The 20605-nt window shown below is 41.0% G+C and overlaps 2 pseudogenes; both read right to left on the bottom strand.

Annotated features, from left to right (window-relative positions):
* Positions 1-12350: 12350 nt before the first annotated feature.
* On the bottom strand, positions 12351-13321 carry LOC118974836 (protein FAM118B-like; annotated as a pseudogene).
* A 4290-nt stretch (positions 13322-17611) lies between these two features.
* LOC118974839 (WD repeat-containing protein 61-like) lies at positions 17612-18531 on the bottom strand (annotated as a pseudogene).
* Positions 18532-20605: the final 2074 nt, after the last annotated feature.

The following is a 20605-nucleotide window of genomic DNA, read 5'->3' as shown; positions in this document are numbered from 1 at the left end:
AGGTCAGTTGTAACCAGGTAAACATTTTAGTGGATGTTGTTGCAACTTTTCTTTTCTCTTGGACAATAATGGCAACATGAATTTGCAAACCTGAATCAGTACTTGCAATCTTATTTTCTATGTACTGTTTATTTCTAAGAAAAAGTTTTATTTTTTAAGAAAGAGAATGAGAAGCACATTTTCCTTAGAAATATACATGTATGTACAAGGTCTGTCCAGAAGGTAGCCAGGCATGTAATATGAATAACAGAGGCATTTATTGAAGAAGATACAAGATACAAGAAACACTGTACATAGGACAATGACACCTCAGTCCCCTTCAAAGTAGGTACCTTGGGACCTCACACAGTTCTCCCGATTTCCATCAGCTGCCCTGTCATATTTTCCTGAATCTCATTGATGGTCTGAAATCTCTTCCCTTTCAAAGATCATTTTAGGTTAGGGAAAAACCAGAAGTCACAGGGCACCAAATCTGGGCTATAGGGGGACTGAATCACCTGAGTGATTTGATGTTTCACCAAAAAACTATACAGGAGATGTGATGCATGAGTGGGCACATTGTAATGATGAAGCTGCCCATCACCAGTTGCCCATGCTAGGGTCTTCAGAATCATCTGAATATTTTATGTGGAGGAATGCTCAAGCTTCACAAAAAAATTGATGCAGAGTCATTGCTCTATTTGCTCAGTCATTTTGAACATGACAGCCACACAGAACACATGCTCACTTGACAGCTTCTACTGCCCCCACTGACTAGTACAATGAAGTTGTCATTGTTCATGCATGTGCATTCCAGTCCACCCTCCTTGTCTATGATATTACATCCATGTTGCACAAACCATTCTCATTATATTAACAATGGCTGGACTTTTTCTGGACAGAACTTGGTATACACAATGGAATATTACTGGGCCATAAAAAAGAATGAAATCTTACCATTTATAACAGCATGGGTGGACCTATAGGCCAGGGTATTAGCTCAGTAAAATAAGTCAGTCAGAGAAAAAAAATGTCATATGATTTCATTTATATGTGGAATTTAAAGAACAAAATAAATGAATAAACAAAATAGAAACAGACTCACACATACAGAAAACAGGCAGATGGTTACCAAAGAGGAGGCGGGTTGAGGTATTGGGTGAAACAGGTGAAGAAATTAAGTACAAATTGGTAGTTACAAAATAGTCATGGGAATGTAAAGTACAGCATAGAGAATATAGTTGATAGTATTGTAATAACTATGTGTGGTGTCAGGTGGGTACTGGAAATATCAGGGGTAACGCTTTGAAAAGTACATGATTTAACACTATGCTGTATGCCTGAAACTAATAGAATATAATATTGAATGTCAACTGTAATTAAAAAGTAAAATTTAAAAAAGAATTAGGTAATAATGGGTAATATTTTAAGGAGGATTTCATAAAAAGAACTATATGGTAAATTTCCCATGCTGTCATTTAGAAATTTTTGAGTGTCTTCAGATACACTAAGCACAGATTGAAACGTATTATCCCTGTCTACTCTGGACTATGTGACATCTGACCCCTGATGGGGATTGTGTGATAATATTTCACAACCCCAGGGGGTTCCATCACATAGTGTACACTGTGAATGAGACCCTCCACAGTCGAACAGGACACAACCTGCACAACCTTACCTGGCAGCTTCCACAGGACTCCATGATGAGAAAGAGATAGGCTGGAGCTGACTGTCAGCCCAGGTGGCTCACTCACTGATTTCTCTGTTCATCATTCCCTGCTGGGGAATGGCTTGAAGATGGATTATATTTCCTCACTTTGATCACAGAGTCCTTTAGGAGCAGAGTCTGAAAATGCAGTCTCCTCCCAATAAGAAAAGAAAAAAAAATCCCAGAGTTGTGGGACCCAGTATTTAATCTCCTTTTTTGTGAGGTCCCAAGTGAGTGTAAATCACTGAGATAAAATACTTTCTTCATTTCTTCATTTTGAGATAAAATACTTTACACCATCTAGATGTAAGGTTGCAAACTGGAATGCTGTATCATTTATGTCTTGTGTTACCTGAGAAAATATTTTGGATTTATCTGCCAATGAATTCCAAGTAAAAATCCAGGTGTTAATCTTCTTTTGAAAAAAAAAAACTGGGAAATGGACCACAGTGAGCCCCTGTTCCCACCTGGCAACAGTCAGCTGGAAATATGAAAAAAGCCCCTTGGGAGGGGACCTTGCTTCCCAATACTCTTCAGCCCCACCCCTGCCTATTGCCTCCCCAACACATCTGGCTTCACTCTGTCACCTGCCAACCCCTAGAGTCAGTCACATTCACTTCAATTCAAATAACTCTTTTCACCCAGAAATGACCTACTAATTATGTTATTGATTTATAGCATCCACTAATTTATTGAATTTTCTAGTGATAATAAGCCTTGGCTACAGAATTAAACAACAACAACAACAGCAACAAAACCTACAACAGAACAGATTCCAAGAGCTCTTTTTCTCACAGCACACAAAACAATCTATTAGTCTTGAGGAAGCACCATCCTTCGCTTCTGCAAAGGCCACCAGCGATGAATACATTTTCAAAAATCACCTCTGATCTACCTTGAAATGAGCTCAGAGATCTCCCAGAGTTGTATAATTAGTTGTATCTTCAAGGCAGCACTCTCCCACAGGACAACCAGGCCATGATAAATTAACCCTTAGTCACCTTAACAGACATGGATGAAAAAAAATGCAACTTATAACCAAGCTTACAGAAAGAACAATAGATCTAAACAAGACACAGCATTTTCCTCCAAAAAAAGGTGGCAAATGTTTAAGAAAATACCCAATGAAAGAACAGAGCTGGCACTCTTGCTTCTTGTTCTAAGCAGTGTAAGCCTTTTAGCAAAGGCTATTTAGAGATATGTTTCGAGTGAAATCTTTTTTATGTTCCTAATTCTCGTTACTGTGAGCTCAGCTTTCTAGCACCTCCACTCACCAGTAACTAATAGAGGGTACACATGGGTACAACTGACATGTAAGGAACTTTGAGGAATTTCTGCCCAGGACAGCATGGACAGGATCAGAGCAAAGGAGGTCTCTGAGGTCTGATATAGGACTCCCCCTTCTTGGTGAGGTGGTGTGTTGGAGAGGTGATGGGGAGAACCTGCTGGAACCTACCACCTACCCTGTGTTTCCTAAATCAGAGGGGTGTGGGCTCCAGGCATGAGTGGATTGAGAAGCTGGGCTTCTGTTCCCATCCTAGAGGCCTCAGGAAGCCCTGGAATGACCTGCAGGACAGGCTCTCTTGGGATATGACCAACCAAGTAGACTCAACCCCATAGATTCCACCCAGGGAGGACATCCTCCCACATCCTGCGAAGAAGTGGCAGATCAGCCAGCCCAAGTAAGTAACTAATTTCCTCCATTCTGTTCCCCCACCCTTGGATAAACCACCCCACATCATTAGCTAGGTTTCACACAGGAAAACAAAAATGAAAACACCACTCCTGGCAAGAGGGAGCAGCAGTGTGGTCACCTGGCCCATTTTCCTTAAACCCCTCCTTCTCCTACCCTGCTCACCACATCTCCCCAAGCCTGGAGAGTCTCTTCTGCTAGAGTTACTTTTCCAAAAGGCGAATCTGATTGTGCCATCACCCCTTCTGGGTTCACCCATCAAAGAAACACTTTCAGGCCTACCCTTGCTCTTAAAATGAAGCCTGGGCCCTTAACTATGACCCAGCCAACCCTCTGACCTCAGAACTTGTCCCCATCTTCATACCCCACCCTCTTCCACCCACACTCCAACCACTGCAGTTTTTTAAATTAATTTATTTAATAGTTGTTCAAGTACAGTTTTCTGTTTTTTACTCCCACCCCAGCCCACCACCCCCGTGCTATCCACCTCCCTCCCATTTCCACCCCCCTTAGTTTTTGTCCATGTGTCCTTTATATTAGCTCCTATAAATCTTTCCCCTTTCCCCCTGGCATTCCTTCCCCTCTCCCCTCTGGTCACTGTCAACCTGTTCTCTATTTCAGTGTCCTTCCCACTAGAGGTTTTTATTCAGATTCTCTAATAGCTCAGGCTTCCTCTCACTGCAGAGCTTTGCACATGCACTCCTCCTGCCTGCATGCTGTTCTCATCGCACCCACTTTTGCCCTTATTCATCCTTCGGATCACAATTCAAATGCACCTTCCTCCAGGAAGCATTCCCTGACCACCCTCCCATTCTCAGTCACTCACTCTCTTTGTGATTACCATTTGCCTGCATGTATTACTATGATGATCTAGTATAAACCCAAGGAGAGCTAAGACAATATCTGTTTTTCTCACCATGGCAGCTCCAATGCCCAGAACAGTGTAACTGAATGTATTTTCAAGTATAATTCAAGGGAAGACTAAGCCAAGAATGCAGCTTCCCTAATTGAGGTAGGGATGGAAGGATTAGTTTGAAAATCCAAACTCAGAATGTAGATAAACCACCTCTCAACTGGTGATTGATCCAGTAAAACCTCCTATTTTCAGATGGCTGTTTAGTGAGATCTTTTACATTGGTGGGAACCTTCTACCCATGTTATATGCATTGTATGTCTGGATCCTAGGTATGCCATAGAGACACCCTGAGTTTTCTTTCTAGAGTCTGTGACAAAGCCCCTTACAGGGGCTCCCAGAGAGTCTGATTCTTCCATTACCTCCTGTCCGCCACAACACACACACACACACACAAAGGCTTCTGGAGCCCTAAACTTGGCCATTGACAGGTAGCCTCTCCTTCACTCTCCCTCTCCTATTCTTTTTCTTTTTCTTTTTCTTTTTCTTTTTCTTTTTCTTTTTCTTTTCTTAATTGTGGACCTAAAGGTCCCTCTTATAAAATCTGGGCAAATATGAGAGGCAGCATGAGGCATACACAAATAGCCTGTAGTTCAAGGAAGGTAACTTCTCTACAGTCACGGGAAAATAATTTACAACAGAAGGAGCAGGCGGTGGAGGAGGATGAGGAAGAGAAGAAGGAGGAGGATAAGAGGGAGGAGGAAGAGGAGAAACTTGAGAGGGAGGAAGGGAAGGAGAAACACATTGCTAAAATATCTGATTCGTGATCTCAACAAGATTGAAGAGTCTTTTTAATCTATGGAATGGAAACAGGTGGCCACTATGAGGAATAAATTTGGGGTTAGGAAGGATAATCTAAAGATGAAAAACATAGTAACCAAATTAGAGGCCACCTTGTGGCAGCATATAGGAGATAAGGCCACGTGGATGATAGAATCAGCAAAGTGGAATATAAACTTGAGAAAACTTGCTCCCCTCTCCCACTAAGCTCAGAGGAGATGATAAAATCATGCAAGAAAACACAGAAAAAATAGTAGACATCTCAAAAGGTGAGAACTCTCTATTAAATAATAGAAAAAAATCTGAATCTAAAGATAGAGTTTAAAATGGAGACTGGACTTTAGGCAAATAAAATGCACATATAGAAATATTGGAGCAAACTTTCTTTTTAACTCCTATGAACACCTGGGAGACATAGCAGGTTGGCTTCAGACTGGCACTCTACAACACTGAATGTCAGAAAACACTGGAACATCATTTATAAAGTACTGAGCAGTTGTGATGAAACGATTCTCTGTATCCAGCCATGGTGTCATTTGGGTAGAAGCCACCAGAAAGATTTTCTCAAACATGCAAAGATTCATTCTGAATAAAATACTTAAAACCCATGCCAGCAAAAAAAAAGAATGAGGAAACAGTTGCTAGGAAGGATGTGTTTTGGCTATTGAAGCCAGTTCAACAGAAGGGAGATAATCACTCTAAAATATTGTTTTAGTATGGACACAAGGTTGATTGTCTCCATAAGTTTTTTTAAATATAATTAAAAACATGATGGAGTTTAATTCACAAAGTCTGAAACAGAGAAGATTCCCAAATGAAAATTTTCATCTTCTCCAAAACAAGAGGACCCCCAAATTGCAGTTCTATAATTGATTTTGATAGCTTCATGTAGATTTAAGAATTTCTTTTAAAAATCTTTAAGGTGGTTAAGGTAACTGTCAAGGGGAGGGTCTTCCAAGTTTTCACAAAAGGTAACAGAAATCAAAACAATTTATAGAGGGAAAAAGAAAAAGAGATGGAACAAACAAGATGACAAAATCCAAGCAGAATCAGTAGTTGGAAAATGGCTGTTGAAATGGTCACAAAATGGTCTGTGAGGGCCTGCACTGGGGTCGTGGCAGTAGGGATAGACCAGGACCTTCTCATCTGAGGACTGTTGAAGACATAACAGCTGAGGACTTGATGGCCAGTTAAATGTGAGGGCAGGGATAGAAAGAAAGGGAAGAACTGAGGATCCCAGGCTCATACCCTGGTAACCAGAAGGATGCTGGTGCCACCAACTGGAAAAGAAGACTCAGAAAAAGTATGGCTCCAGCTGTGGCCACATTAGCCAGATGTGCCTGAGACATCTTGGTGGATCTGTGAAGCAGGCTGCTCAGGGATGTGACCAGGGCCACAGAATTGTCACTGCAGTAGGAGGATAGAGTTCACCCTGCCAAGATTTCACCAATAATTATACCTGGAGGGATTTTTCAGCTTAAGACTTCATTAAAACCACCACAAAAATATTCTTTTTAATTTAGAATCATATGGCCTCCACCAGGAAATGGTCCTCCCAGTCCCACCCCAGCTCCCATAGTCAATCCCCACACTGTTGTCCATGTTCATGGGTCATCCATACATGTTCTTTGACTAGTCCCTTTCCCTTCTTTGCACCATTATACCCCTTCCCACTCCTCCTGGAAGCTGTCAGTCTGTCCAACGTTTCCATGTCTCTGGTTGTATTTTGCTCGTTATTTTCTTTTGTTCATTAGAGACCTCTTACAGGTGAAATTATATGGTGTTTGTCTTTCACCTACTCGTTTACTTCACTTAGCATAATAGTCTCCAGTTCTATCCATGCTGTCACAAATGGTAGGAGCTCCTTCTTTCTTCCTGCTGCACAGTATTCCACTGTGTAAATGTATAACAGTTTTTTAATCTACTCATTTAATGATGATCACTTATGCCATTTCCAGCACTTGGCTATTGTAAATAGTGCTGGTACGAATGTAGGAGTATATAAGGAGGGCAAAGAGGGAAAAATTGGGAACACTGTAATAGAATAACAAAAATAAAAGAAAAGAAAGAAATAGTGGAGTTTATGCATGATAGGTCAGACACAATTAAAGAGTTATTTACATGTTTTGAAAAAAAGAAATGGGAACTATACATGTTTCACTCCAGATGGAGGACTAATCAGAAACAACCAAGTATGAGTTATACCTGCAGCTCTAATTTTAGTTTCTACAAAGCAAGGACTGTGATGGCTGATTCAGTACCCAGGCTTATTTTCAATCCTTGCTCTATCACTTATTGCCTATTGTGCCTGGGTTTTCTCATTGATATGGGGACAAGATGACCTCTCGCATACCCCTGTCCTTAGGTCATTATGAGGATTGTTTCGCATTAAAAGCTCAGACGGTGTCTGAAAGTATTGTTGTTACTAGTTCCAACCTAGATTCTCGTTGTTACATCATCCAGGTTTCCTTCATTCTCAACTTTGCTGTTTAATATGGGTATCACTTTTGTTCTTAAATCAGACCTTATAGCTATTTGCAACAGTTTACTGAACTTTCCTTTGACTAGCCCCACCCTGGGGCTATCTGGGGACCCTACCTTAAGTAACCTCAATGAGCATGTATATTTATTATACCATATCTGTATAAACTAAACACTTTTTATATACACATTATTTATCCTAACATATCTAGCTCTTCCAATATTATATTACATAGGTTTTCTTTCTTATCAGTATGACCTACCAGGACAGTCATGAGACTTCTGTAAGACAGTTCCCATTCTCCCAGGCTACAGGACCTCAACGGATTGCCTGTACATCACCATCCATCTTCCCAGCTTGAGAATTGAAATTCTGGATTCCTTCCCACTGATTTTCTTTTTTGGCTAAAATTCCTTGAGCAACAACACCACACACTTGTGTTGCTAATGATCTCATCTTCATGACAACCCAACAGTTAGATGCTATTATTGATCTCCATCATCAAGCTAATGAATTAAAGCATAGAGGGGTTATGTAATGTGGCCAAGGTCACACAGCTGGTAATTAGTGAAGTTAGAACTCAAAGCCAGCTGGTCTGCTCCATCATCAATGTCTGTATATTTACCCTCCAGCTCTCCCTGCATCCTATCCATAAACACACCTTTATCTTTCAAAAGGCTTGCAAAACAAGACACACATCTTAACCCTTACATCGTAATGCTTAAGGAACCCAAACACTGCATACTGTCTGAGTATACTGGCTTCTGCTGATGTCCTCACTGGTTGCAGTTTACATGGGTTAGTCCTGTGCACATTTGAATTGGTAAGAACCTTCTACTGAAAATTCCTCTGATTATAAACCCCATGCTCTGAATATTTTCTATTACACTGGAGGTGAGAATGAATTCCCAACAAGGCTTGGTGTGAAGCCTAGGGTGGTCATCTGTTAGGAAGCTGCAGGTTCTGGTGTAACACACATTGGGAACACATATGGAGATGGTTAGCTGTGTGGTATGCCAAGGCTGACAAGGTCACAGAGGATGAGTCGACAGGGCATTGCAGGCAGTACAGGAGCTCTGTTGGGAACTTCATTATTTACTAATCGCTAACTGGAGGCCATTTCTGTAATCAGCAGCAACTTCCATGACAAGTGGCCACCAGAAGTGGGGTGTTTGCCAAGTATCACTGTCTGTCCTGCAGTTTCCTCACACAGGACACAGGACCTCAGGCATCCAAATTAAAGTCATGTTATTGTTTGCAAATGTTCTTGGTTCTGCCTGGGCATTGCCTGACAGGGGCCCAGAGTGGCATCTTTAACAGATGACTCAAGCACTCAGTTTCGATCTGTTCCAACTTCTACAGTGACAGTCAATTTTTCATGTTTTGTCATCCTTCAGAGCCATTAAGTCAGCAGACACAGTTGTCTAGCACTGTGATGCAGCAACAGCTGCACAAGGATTAGCAGGACAATCTGTAAAAGACATTTTTCTCCACTTTGCACCCATCCACCTCCCATCCCCATAGTTTCACACACACAAAGAAGAAATGGTATTGCCACCCCCAAAAATGAATGAATGAATGAATGAACGAATTGTATGCCTTTGGTGCTCTGAATGTGGTACAAAGACTATACAAAGACACCCAGTTATTCCTAGGGTTTGAACTCAAAGGAGGCAAGTGATGTCTCAGCCCTGGTGTCAAATTGCCTGGATCCAAGTTCCAGCTCCATCTGTTCTAAGCACCAGAGTCTCTACAAGCTACTGAACTCCTGCAGCCTTAGTTTCCTCATCTGTGACATTCATGGTATCAAGGGTCCCTACCTCTGTAAATTTTCAATTAATGAGGTGATGTATGGAGAGTGCCTGGTTTAGAGCAGGAGCACAGTTGACCTTGGCTGTTGCTAGGGAAAAGGAGCAAGATTAACAGGATGAAAATCATCAGCAAAAATCTAAATCTTCAGAAGGGAGAAAATGGAGGCAAGGGCAAGGGTCTAGGACAGAGTGAAGATGGCTTCCCCAAGCATGCTGGAAAACCTTTGGTGTAATTTCTTACATATTGGAAAAATAAAAATGAAAAGGGAGTGAGTTTCCTCCCTATTTCATATCAGGGTGAGATCAAACTCCTCACTGACAAGTGGAGTGAGCTCTCTAGAGAAAGATATTACCTAAACAAAAGTTATTTTTTAATATTTTTATAGGCAGTGAAGGCAAATTACTCTTTGAAATTAATTACAGTATCAGAACTGGCCCTGTTTCCAAGTCCCTCTCTGGCCTTACAAAAACGGAAGTCAGATGCCCCGGCAGGGCAGGAGAGAGAAAGGTTCTGTTTAGCAGGGGCTGGTGGGCCATTTCTCATTCAGCCTCCTTGAGGAAGAACCCCAGGTCTTCAGACCTCCATTACGAAGCCTCAATGGGGAAGTAATAATAATATGCTCCTGTTTCTCCAAGATTTTTGAGTGTTGTGCGATATTAACTAATTCTCCTAAGTCAGCAGAGAAAATTGCTTTGGAAGGTTTCTAAGCACTCATGAAGTGTAAGCGAAGTCTCTACCCCATCTTCCCTTCCAGGCTTAGAGACTTCCAGACTGCTATCTGTGCACCTGGAATAAATGCAGAATCCGCTTCCAAGACACTACATGGTCTGGCTGCTCCTTACTAACTCTTGACAGGGTTGGCTCCCAGCTCATTCCACTTTGAGGCTTGTGCACTTACTGTTCCCCCTGCTTGGAATGCCCTTCTCCTAACTTTCTGCCTGACTCTTCCCACACTTCAGGTCTCATCTCAGATGTCATCTGCTCAGAGTCCTACCTGACCACTCTCTCAAGCTCACTTGACCTGTCTCTGTCTCTTATTTTCCATGTAAAATTTATCATTGAGTTCAAGTGCTTTCTGTGTGTGTTGTTCATTGCCATTTGAGGTAGAATGTGAGCTGTAGGGGGACTTCTGTTTGCTGTTTTTAGCGCCTTTTGCCATGCGTGACACATAATAGATACTCAGTAACTTTTTTTGATAAACAAAGAAATGAAGGTAAGAGGAACTCAACCCATTCACCCTCAGCCAACTATAGAGTAATAATATGTTTTATGAATAGAATGCCCATCTCTAAGATGCTCAAAACTCTTACAGACATTATTCCAGGGCTAAGTCTGCTCCCAAACCTTCTTCCTTTGGGTTGAGTAGACTCAGAATGTCTTCAAGAGGTTAAATCCATGCCCTTCAAAGAAAAACTGCTGCCCCCAACGACCACATGTACTTCACTAGGTCCCCAGTACTCAGCCTGCTCTGGAGGTTGATTGTATGTCTCCATTTGACAGCATGAGAATTAGGGGACATGAAGTCATGGGTTATTGGGCTTTAGGAGTCAGAGTCCTGAAGGTCTCTTCCAATTCCCTTGATGAGGAGGAACCAAGGCCAAGAGTGGAAAGGACTCACCAAAATACAAGTTCATAATGAGCCAGGATGAGAGCCTGTGTTCCTCTTGTTTTATTGGATCAAGAGATTCACCAGGAGAGATTTATAAGCTACTGACCAACTACTATGTGTAATGCAGGTGAGGTGTTATTGTACCCATTTTATAAATGAATAAACCACGGCTCAGAGAGTTGAAGTTTATTTGTTCTGGGTCATCAATATGTCAAGGTAAGAAACTATATTTGAATTCAAGTCTATCACACTTTAAATACTCTGTTATTTGAACTCTCAGGAATAGGTTGATATTATAGTAAAGGTCATGTGGTCAAATGTTTCTCACAAAAGCTAACATAATTCTGACAATAACATTAAAGCAAAATACAATTGCTTTATGTCAGACCTGTGTTATATCACCTCAGTTAATCCTGACAATAGCACTAGGAGGATGAGTCAGATGAGCAAAGCTACCTGGATTTACATCACAGTGCTTAAAGGTAGGTGAGCTTAGGCAGGAATTATCTTTCTATGCCTTAGTTTCCTCATCACAAAATGGGGGTAACAATATTACCTACCTCATAAGGTCATTGTAAGATTAAACTAGTTATATTACACATAAAGAAGTTAGAGCCATGCCTGGCACACAGTAAACACCAATAAACACTACCCATTATCACACATCATCCTTAAACGGGGAATGAAACAGATGCTCCATGGGTGCACACAAGTCTCCATGTAGGTGACCTGCAAGAACATCAAACTAAGGATGTTGAAAAGAGTTTTTCTCTCTCTCTCCTCCTGCTCCTTGACTGGGTTCTGTACAGCTACCCAAACTAGAAGCCCCTGACATCCTCCCTCCTCCACCCTACAATCCCTACATTCAAGTGGTCACCTAGACTTAGGAATGTTTATTTTTGAAATGAACAAAGTTTTAATATAACTCAGGTATGTAAAATACTGTACAGTGTAAATGATCTAGAGAACTAGAGCTTCAAGTTTTGTTTTTAAAAAGCCACTAAGCTTGATTGAAAAACTGAGTCTAAAGAATAAATCTACACCAATGGCCATGGCAAATCTATGGCTCTACACCACAAGTCCTTCAGGCAGGACAACTCTCCCAGTGAATATCACACTGATCTGTTGCATGGACACAAGCAGTGTGTCTAGCCTGGAGGTGGGCAGGGGAATTGCATCTTGGTCACATTGTCACTTGGGTATCCTCAAACTGGAACAAACCACATAAGACCAAGAACCAACCAAACAAACAAACAAACAAACAAAAAAAACACAACAAATGAACAAAAAAGGACTAAAAACCAGCTAATACAACCTAATAATTGTCCACAGCAGACAGTGTTTGGTCTAATATTGGTGACTGCTGTAGCACTCTCATGCACTGTGGTCCCATCCACCCCTCCTGAATATCTCATAGGTCAGTCACTTGAAATGTTCTGGAAGATCAGCATATTCATCTCCATAAGGATCAAGGTAAATCCCTTTATCCAGCAGGCTTTCTCAAAGTTCCTTGAACTCATCTGCACCTCCCTTCTAAGCCAGCATGAAATGTTGTAAGTCAGATTTACACTTGACAGACTCCTGGAAAAGGGCTTGGAAAGTGATGTCATCCAGTCCAACTACAACCCAGAAAAAGAAATGACTTGTTTTCATAAAGTCTCTGAATCTCTCTCATAATTAATGTTCCTGAGCACATCCTGATACCCATATGGATAAATGGACATGCCACTACTGTTGGTATAGACCTCATGATACATAACACATTCAGCTTCCACTTCTCTTGTGCCCACTCTAGGACATTTTCTTCATCAGCAAAGTCAAGGGATTCAAATTATTTTCCCTGATTTACTGCATAGAGTTCCAGGAGAATGTTGAGACTTTTAGTCAATACCAGGGTTCCATTTTCCATCAGGTGGAGAACTGACTGGAGTAGCTCTTTTCCAGAGTCCTATCTTTGATACAAAGCCATGGCATTCTGTGTATATACAGTCCTTGAATCTTATGGTTTCAACAGTGCTAATATAAGTGTTGAAAAAGGACCTCTGAAAAAGGTCCTGGACAACATGAACAGAATTCTCATTTTCATGGAGACATCTGTGAAAATGGTCATGGTTCATATGACTTCAAAGTGCGCAATCAATGGCAGCATCCAGTAAGGAATGAGTTACTTCCCTCCAGGATTTCAAGGCTGGAACCTGAGGAGTAACCATAGCACTAATGCCTGTTCCAATCACTAGCACAAATTCTCCAGGCTTACTTGTTAAGTCTGGAAATGGCATCTTTTTCACGGGAAGTGTGTTATCACAGAACACACCAAAAATGGCATCTGGGTCTGTAAAAGCCATCAAGTTTCCAAACGCTGTCGTTGCTCTGACCCCTTCTTTCCATTTCTACTGCCTTTGCCCAAGTTTACATTCTCATCCTGGACTTTTTAGAATTCTGCGGTAATTACAATGGCCTGCCTTTCCTCACACAGCTGCCACTGCAATCTCCCTCAATACCACAGCTGGTCTGTGGGTGGCCCTGTCCTTTTTACTCACAAACAGTCCTTGCCCTTCTCCCACACACTGTGCTTCTCAGGCCTTTGCCACCTGACTTCTGATCGGGTCTGGCCAATGGGAAGCACTGGTGGGGATCTAGGACAGAAGGGAGAGAAATCGGGGAGGGTATTTCTCTCTGCCTTAGGCAGTGACTCTGGCAGGTCTGCCTCTCTTCTGGGGTTTGAGCTCAGCTGGACAGCTCTCGCCATGGACCTACTTCCTACTGGACAGCCCCAGCTTCTGGGCTCTGGTAATACCACTTCCTCCCCATGTGCCCCCAGCCCATGGGTAACAAAGAGTGGTACTTTCTTCCTGATGTTGAAAACCTGCAAGCTGCTATACCACCCCTCACTCAGCTGGTTTCTCAGCTTTTCCTTTGTATTTTGCTGATCAGACACTGACCAACTGATATTTCCTATCAATTCCTCACTTAAATAACTGTCTAAAATATTTCCTCCATGCTAAAGTCCAAACACTCTGGAATGTCCATTCCTTCAAAATTTGGGGCCAAGTTACATGTGCAAACCCATTTTCTTCCAAGAATACTAGGTTCCTACTTCCCTGAATTTTTTCTGTTTCCCAAAACAACATTCATTCTCAGATTAAGGCTTTTGACTGTGCCCCATCGTCCCCCTGAAATAGCCTCTCTATCCTCCATCAGGAATATTCTATTCACATTTCAAGTCTTTTTTCTGCAGTTCATTGTTCACGCAGTAGTCAGAGTGACCTTAGTTATTTATACTGACATACAATTGACATATAACACTGTATTAGCTTAATATGTATGACATAATGATTTGATACATGTATACATTGAGAAATGATTACCACAAGTTTAGCTAACATCTGTCAACATACATAGTTCCAAGTATTTTTTCTTGCAAAGAGAAAGTTTAGGCTCTATTCTCTTAGCAACTTTCAAATATGTAATACAGCATTATTATGCTGTGCATTACATCCCTGAGACTTATTTATCTCATATGTGGAAGTTTATGCCTTTTGACTCCCTTCACCCATTTTACCCACACTCCCACTCCTCACTTCTGGCAACCACTACTCTCTGTTTCTATGGCTTTGTGTGTGCTTTTGTGTGTGTGTGTGTGTGTGTGTATGTGTGTGTGTGTGTGTGTGGGTTAAAGATTTTACATATAAATTAGATCATAGTATTTCACCCACCATAATATTCTCAAGGTCCATCCATGTCAAAAATGATAGGATTTCTTTTTCATGGACAAATAACATTCCACTATGTATATATCACATTTTCTTTATCTATTCACCCATCAGTGAACACGTAGGTGATTTCCATGTCTTGGAAATAATGCTGCAATGAACATGGGGTGCAGATATCCTTTCAGGATAGTGATTTCATTTTCTTTGGATTAATACTCAGAAGTGGAATTGCTGAATCATTTGGTAGTCCTATTTTTAATTTCTTACTTCCATACTATACTCCATAGTGCGAGCCTTTTAAAATCAGATCATGTCACACACCTTCTTAAGACCCTGAAACACTTGCAAATAAGATCCAAACTCCTTGCCATGACTTACAGGACTTTGTATGATCTGACTTCCTCTCCTGCCACCTTTCCTCCTGCTCAGGCTGCTGCAGCCACACTGGCTTCCCTGCTGTTTCTCAAGCAAACCAGACTTTAGTCCTTCTCGAGGCCACTGCACCTCCTGTCTCTTCTACTTGGGGGCTCTTCCCCAAGATCTTCTCCAAGAAGAAAGGTCCTTTCTTCCCCAAGAAGAAGAGTCCTTTCTTCTTGCCATTCAGGTATCAGCTCAAACATCCCCTTCTCAAAGCAGCCTTCCCCTGACCACCCAGTCCAATGCTGCCACTACCAACATTACTTATTTGCTAATGAATTCTTTCAGACCTAATTCAACATCAACTCAGTGGTTCCTTTCTCAAAGTTTCCACAGAAAGGCATACATTTGTCATCACTGTCATCATCACAATTACTATCATCATCATTGATAAGATATATTGAGCATTGTACTTACTATGCATGAGATACTTCCTAAGAGCTTTACATGCTCTATTTAGTTAAATACTCAGAACAACTCTGTGGCCAGTATGGTTATTCACTTCACAGAAGGGGAAACTGAGGCACAGATGAAGTGTCCATGGCCACTCAGTTGTTGATGAGCAAACCCACAGAACTATGAGCACCCCAAAGGTAGAAATATGACTTAATTTATTTCCTGCCCAGGATTATAGTGAGCACCAGTAGTGTACCCTGTGCTAAGTACATGGGACACAGCAGGCTCTCCATATTGGTTTGTGTTGTTGTTACCATTTTAAGTGCACAAATGAAAGACTGAAAGAGTGAAGAAATGGTTCTGTGGGTTCCAGCTGCCAGCAGCTGTGCTACCTCCTAGTTTTCTAAGTCAGAAATATTTAAAAGAAAAAAAAAAGACAGCTATCTTTAGAGTTGGTAAAGAAAAATCTCACCAGAAAGAAACTGGATTTTGAAACAAAAGAGAAGGGTCCCTCTGCACTAGGAAGGGTTTATGCTTTCATTACTGGTGTTTGAACAAAGGTTATTAAAACCACAGGAAAGGCTAACATAGATCTATAGCTATGGATTCTTTTTTGTTTTTACTTTTTACTGAGCCTGAGCTCAATGGATTGATATTTCTTACAACCAGAAGTGTATAGTGTGGGGGAAATCTTTTATTTAGTTATTTGGTATTTGAAATAGGTTGTGTGATTTACAGGGTGGTTGTTTAAGGAAAAGTCCATGGGCTGTGGAGAGCTGATCAAGTGTGTATAGTTGGGGTCCCAGGAACTAATAGGAATTAGGTGGGAGAATGTGACATCCTTCAGGGGAAGCCCTGTTTCTGGGCTGGAGATGCAGGGCAGAAGCCCAGGTAGCCAGCAGGCCCCCACCAGGAGAAACAGGAAACCTCCATATAGCCATCAGCCATTCCCCTGGGCCTCACATCTTGCCCATCTCTATCTTGAACCTGTATGGTTTTTTCAGAAAGGGACAAAGGGCTTTGGTGTTTTATTTTCTGGGCCTCAAATAAACAGTGTTAAGTGCCAGCTTGTTGATATAGTGGAACAAAGTGCCCACTCATGGAGCTTCATTTGGGGGATAGATGCAAACAGCAGGCAGTGACAACTGCTATGAAGAACAAGAGTAATGAGAAAGGGTGGCAGGGAGCCTCACTCCTGAGCAGTTCCTTGAACACAGTCTGAGGGAGGACCATTCTAGCTTGAGGACCTGGCAAGGCCTCTGTGGTCACAGGGGGGTAAGCAAGACAAGGAGGCAGGAGAGAGAATCAGGAGCACAGGGTCTGACTTATAGGCATGTCTGACTTATACAACCAATAAAAAGAGCAAGCTCAAGTGTCAGCTACTTAGACTTTCTGTTCACATGTAGACCAGTCTCAGACACAGGTGCATGGGGACAATGGGAGGGACAGTGGTCAAGAGTAGGTGCAAGCAGGAGCCTATACATTGTTAAGGCAGTCATGTCCACCAGTGAGCTAGAGACTTCTCTGAAATTAGTAGGGTAAAACAGGGACTATTATTAGTTTATCAAATAGAAGGATGCCCAGATAGGAAGGACTGCAGGATGTCCCCAGCCAGCCCAACATTTCCTTGAGGATCCTACTCTGAAAGATATCATCTTCCTCATCACAGCTTCAATGCTCTGGAATCTCAGGGTGAGTCTGTATTTCTAAGCTGGACAGTTCAGTACATATCTGGGTCTCCATGGGAGACAGACACTTGCTTTCATGCAATGCTGAGCCCACCCACTGTGTGCCAGTAAAATGGCACACAGAAAAGGAACATGTTCAAGAATCTGGCACCTGGAGGGGTGGGCTGGGATGGGAATAGAAGGCAGAAAACTGTACTCGAACAGCAATTAAAAAAATAAAATGAAAATGAAAATAAGACAATGCATGTGAAAAAAAGAATATAGTATTCATACTAAGAACACATTATAAACAGTATTTCCAATAAAACAATGAAAAGGTTTATACTGTATCTACAAAATTTACATTTCTGCTATAATAAATGCTGTAGTTCTCTGAAATAATCTACAAAGATAAGGAATTGTAACAATGTACAGTTATGTGTAATCTGTACATTCTCTCTGCAGCATTAGCATGGAAGACTTTGATGTTTAAATTGGACAGTCATAGATGTGAATTTCCTGATCATCTCCGACAGACATAATTTTTTAGCCATTTCCATTGTATTTTACTCCCCAGATCTGATCCTGGTGATTGAAGAAAGTGTGAAAACAAGTCCTATCTCCACATCCTAGACTTTCACACTTTTGTCAGATGAACTAGAAACAAAGTGACTGGTGTCAGAACAAAACATGTTCAGCACCCAGGATGCATGGCCACTCAGCATGCCAGCTAAGTTAGCGTGTTGTACATCACAGATTTTGATGTAGCCATCATCTGAGGTGGTCACAAGGAGCTGAGAATCTGAGGAGAAGGTCAAGGAGCAAATGGGCATAGTATGGCCTTCCAGCATATGTAGCAGTTTTCCAGTTGCAATATCAAAAATACTGATGATTCCATCTATAGCTCCACTAGCCAGATACTTCCCATCAGGACTATATGCAATACTAAGAATGAATTTTCCTCTCATGTCCAAAGAATATTCCTTTTTCCTACTTTCCACACCAAAAATGTTCCCTTGCAGCCAGATACTGGGAATCAGGAGAAAAGGCCAAAGTCCAGTTATCCACAGGTCCTGCAACTATAGACTTGATTTGTTTACCATTTTCCAAGTTCCAGAGATGAATATGAGCATCAAAAAAAGTCAAGATGCAGCAATGGGCAGGTCGTGACTGATGTCCCTCCAGCCTCCACTGCAAGTCCAGCTTCTCATCACATCATTTGTAGAACTTCACCGGGTTGTCCAGAGAGCCTTTGACCACTGTTTCAGAGTTTTCTTTCTTGTCTGTCTTCAAGGCCACTGACCAAATGGCATCATCATGGGCTTGCTCTTGTTTGAAGACAATACTGTACTTATTGGCCATATCCTTAGCTAAGGATGAAGGACTAAAGGTCAAACAGCTCACCTCACTGCCCTGTCACACAGTCTGGAAACAAGTCTTGAACATGCACTTTTATCAAATTGCATTCACCTTATTATTTAAGTCTGGTTTTTTAAATCATAAAAATTAAAACAATGCACAAATTTACTTAAAATACACATATATAATTTTAAATAAATTGGTAGAAAACTAAGTCCATGAGTTTATCAAAGAATAATAGTCATACATTAGGAACACAAGAATAGATTAACATTAAATATCTATCACTGTAATCCACTATGTCAAACAATTTTAAAAAATTCATATGAAATGTTATACTTACCAAGAATCTATTACTTTAAATAATAATTAAGCAAACTTTGGGCAATATGAGATCATGGAATGCTAGTCCAATAAATCTGTATCTATTAACTATACAGTGAGAAGAATTCAAGCTGGAAAATATCATAAATGGGTCGTTTTGTGGGTAAGAGTAACAATGGAGATACTGAAGGCAAAGAAACTTTTAGGAAATTATTACAATAGTTCAATCAACAAATAATAAGAAACTGAGCTGGGATATGGGTCTATCCAGAGAAATAATTATTAGCGATATCTTAGATAAGTCAACAGAATTTGGTAACTAAATTCCAGACTAGTTGGATGGTTATTCTGGTAGGCTATGTATGTAGTGAAGTGGGTATTGCAGGCAAGATAAGATTGAGTTTAGTCAAGCTGATTTTGAAATATCCACAGAGCATTTAAGTGGTGGAGAATATAGACCAGAAGCATCAAATAAAAGGTAAAGCAACTAAAACATTAATAGAGAAATCATTCATAGATAGATGACAGTTGGAGCTGTAAGAGTAAACAAGGTCATCTAGGGAGAATGTGTGGCCTTGCAAGGACAGTCAAGATGGAACATTAGAAAATGCTGATATTTAAGGGCAGGGATGAGGACAGGAAATCAGTGAGAAGCTTGAGTAGTTGCTGGAGAGCCAGGAGTGTGCCAAGCCTCAAAGCCTGGGAAGAGTTCCAAAGAGGATGAGAGAACCAGCAGCCTGGGATGCCAAAAAGAGTCAAATGAGAGGAACACCCAGCAACAGGGTCTCCAGGTCATTGGGGAAACCAGCTTAGCAATGTGTTGGGGTTATGTGGAAGCTTCTTGACATCTACTGGTTAAGCAGACATAAGAAGTAGGTGCATTAAAGAATCTAAACTATTTTTTCATTAAAGTGAGTAAGAGCTTAAACTTGTGGATCAGACTAACATGCATCCAAATTCCAGCTCTCTGAGCTTCTCTTGTCTTATATGGAAAATAGGATAATACTAGCACCAACTTTATATGAGTTATTGGGATAATTTAGATAATTCATCTCAGGGGCTTACATAGCATTGTTTTATCAATAAAGTAGATACTGAGAAAGGGCAGAAAGCAGGAGGAAAAGGCAGAAACAGCTATATTATTTACATAGACAATTTCTCATAGGTTAAAAAAATAAAAGCTAACCAAGCAGTATTAAAGATCAATTGAAGCAGACTGATATCAACTGATAACAAAGCTAACCAACACACACAGTCAGGCCAGTCTTCATTGCAACACTCAACCACTGAACAACAGTGTGGGTGTAGAACAAATGAATTGTTAGGAGCATTCTGGTTTGCAGAATAGCATGGGTGAAAACAGTCTGGTGTGGAAAACAGACAGCATCTGAGCAAAGTAGGGAGAACTACCAGATTTGAAGGATGGGGCAGAGTCATGGGAATGAGGGTCAAACTAGGGTAAAGATCAAGTTTTTTCCTAAAACATCTAAGAATGAGGAGCTTTAGATAGACAAAGAGATTCAGAGACCTGGGCATCTCACCAGTTGTTTTTCTTCTATCTTATTTATTTTATTTCTATGTTCACTCCTTTACCTATGTGTCTGAATGGTTAAAACCTAAAAGACTGGCCATACAGGTGTTAGTGAGGATGTGGAGAAAACAGAACTCTCATATACTGCTGGTAGAAATGTAAAAATGTACAATTACTTTGGAAAACAGTTTACCAGTTCCTTAAAAAGTTAAAAATGTACCT

The sequence above is a fragment of the Sturnira hondurensis genome, unplaced genomic scaffold (genome assembly GCF_014824575.4).
Source record: "Sturnira hondurensis isolate 20B ecotype Veracruz unplaced genomic scaffold, ASM1482457v3 Scaffold0019865, whole genome shotgun sequence".
Classification (NCBI taxonomy): domain Eukaryota; kingdom Metazoa; phylum Chordata; class Mammalia; order Chiroptera; family Phyllostomidae; genus Sturnira; species Sturnira hondurensis.
Note: the sequence above shows the minus strand (reverse complement) of the source record. Positions and strands in the feature narration are given on the sequence as shown.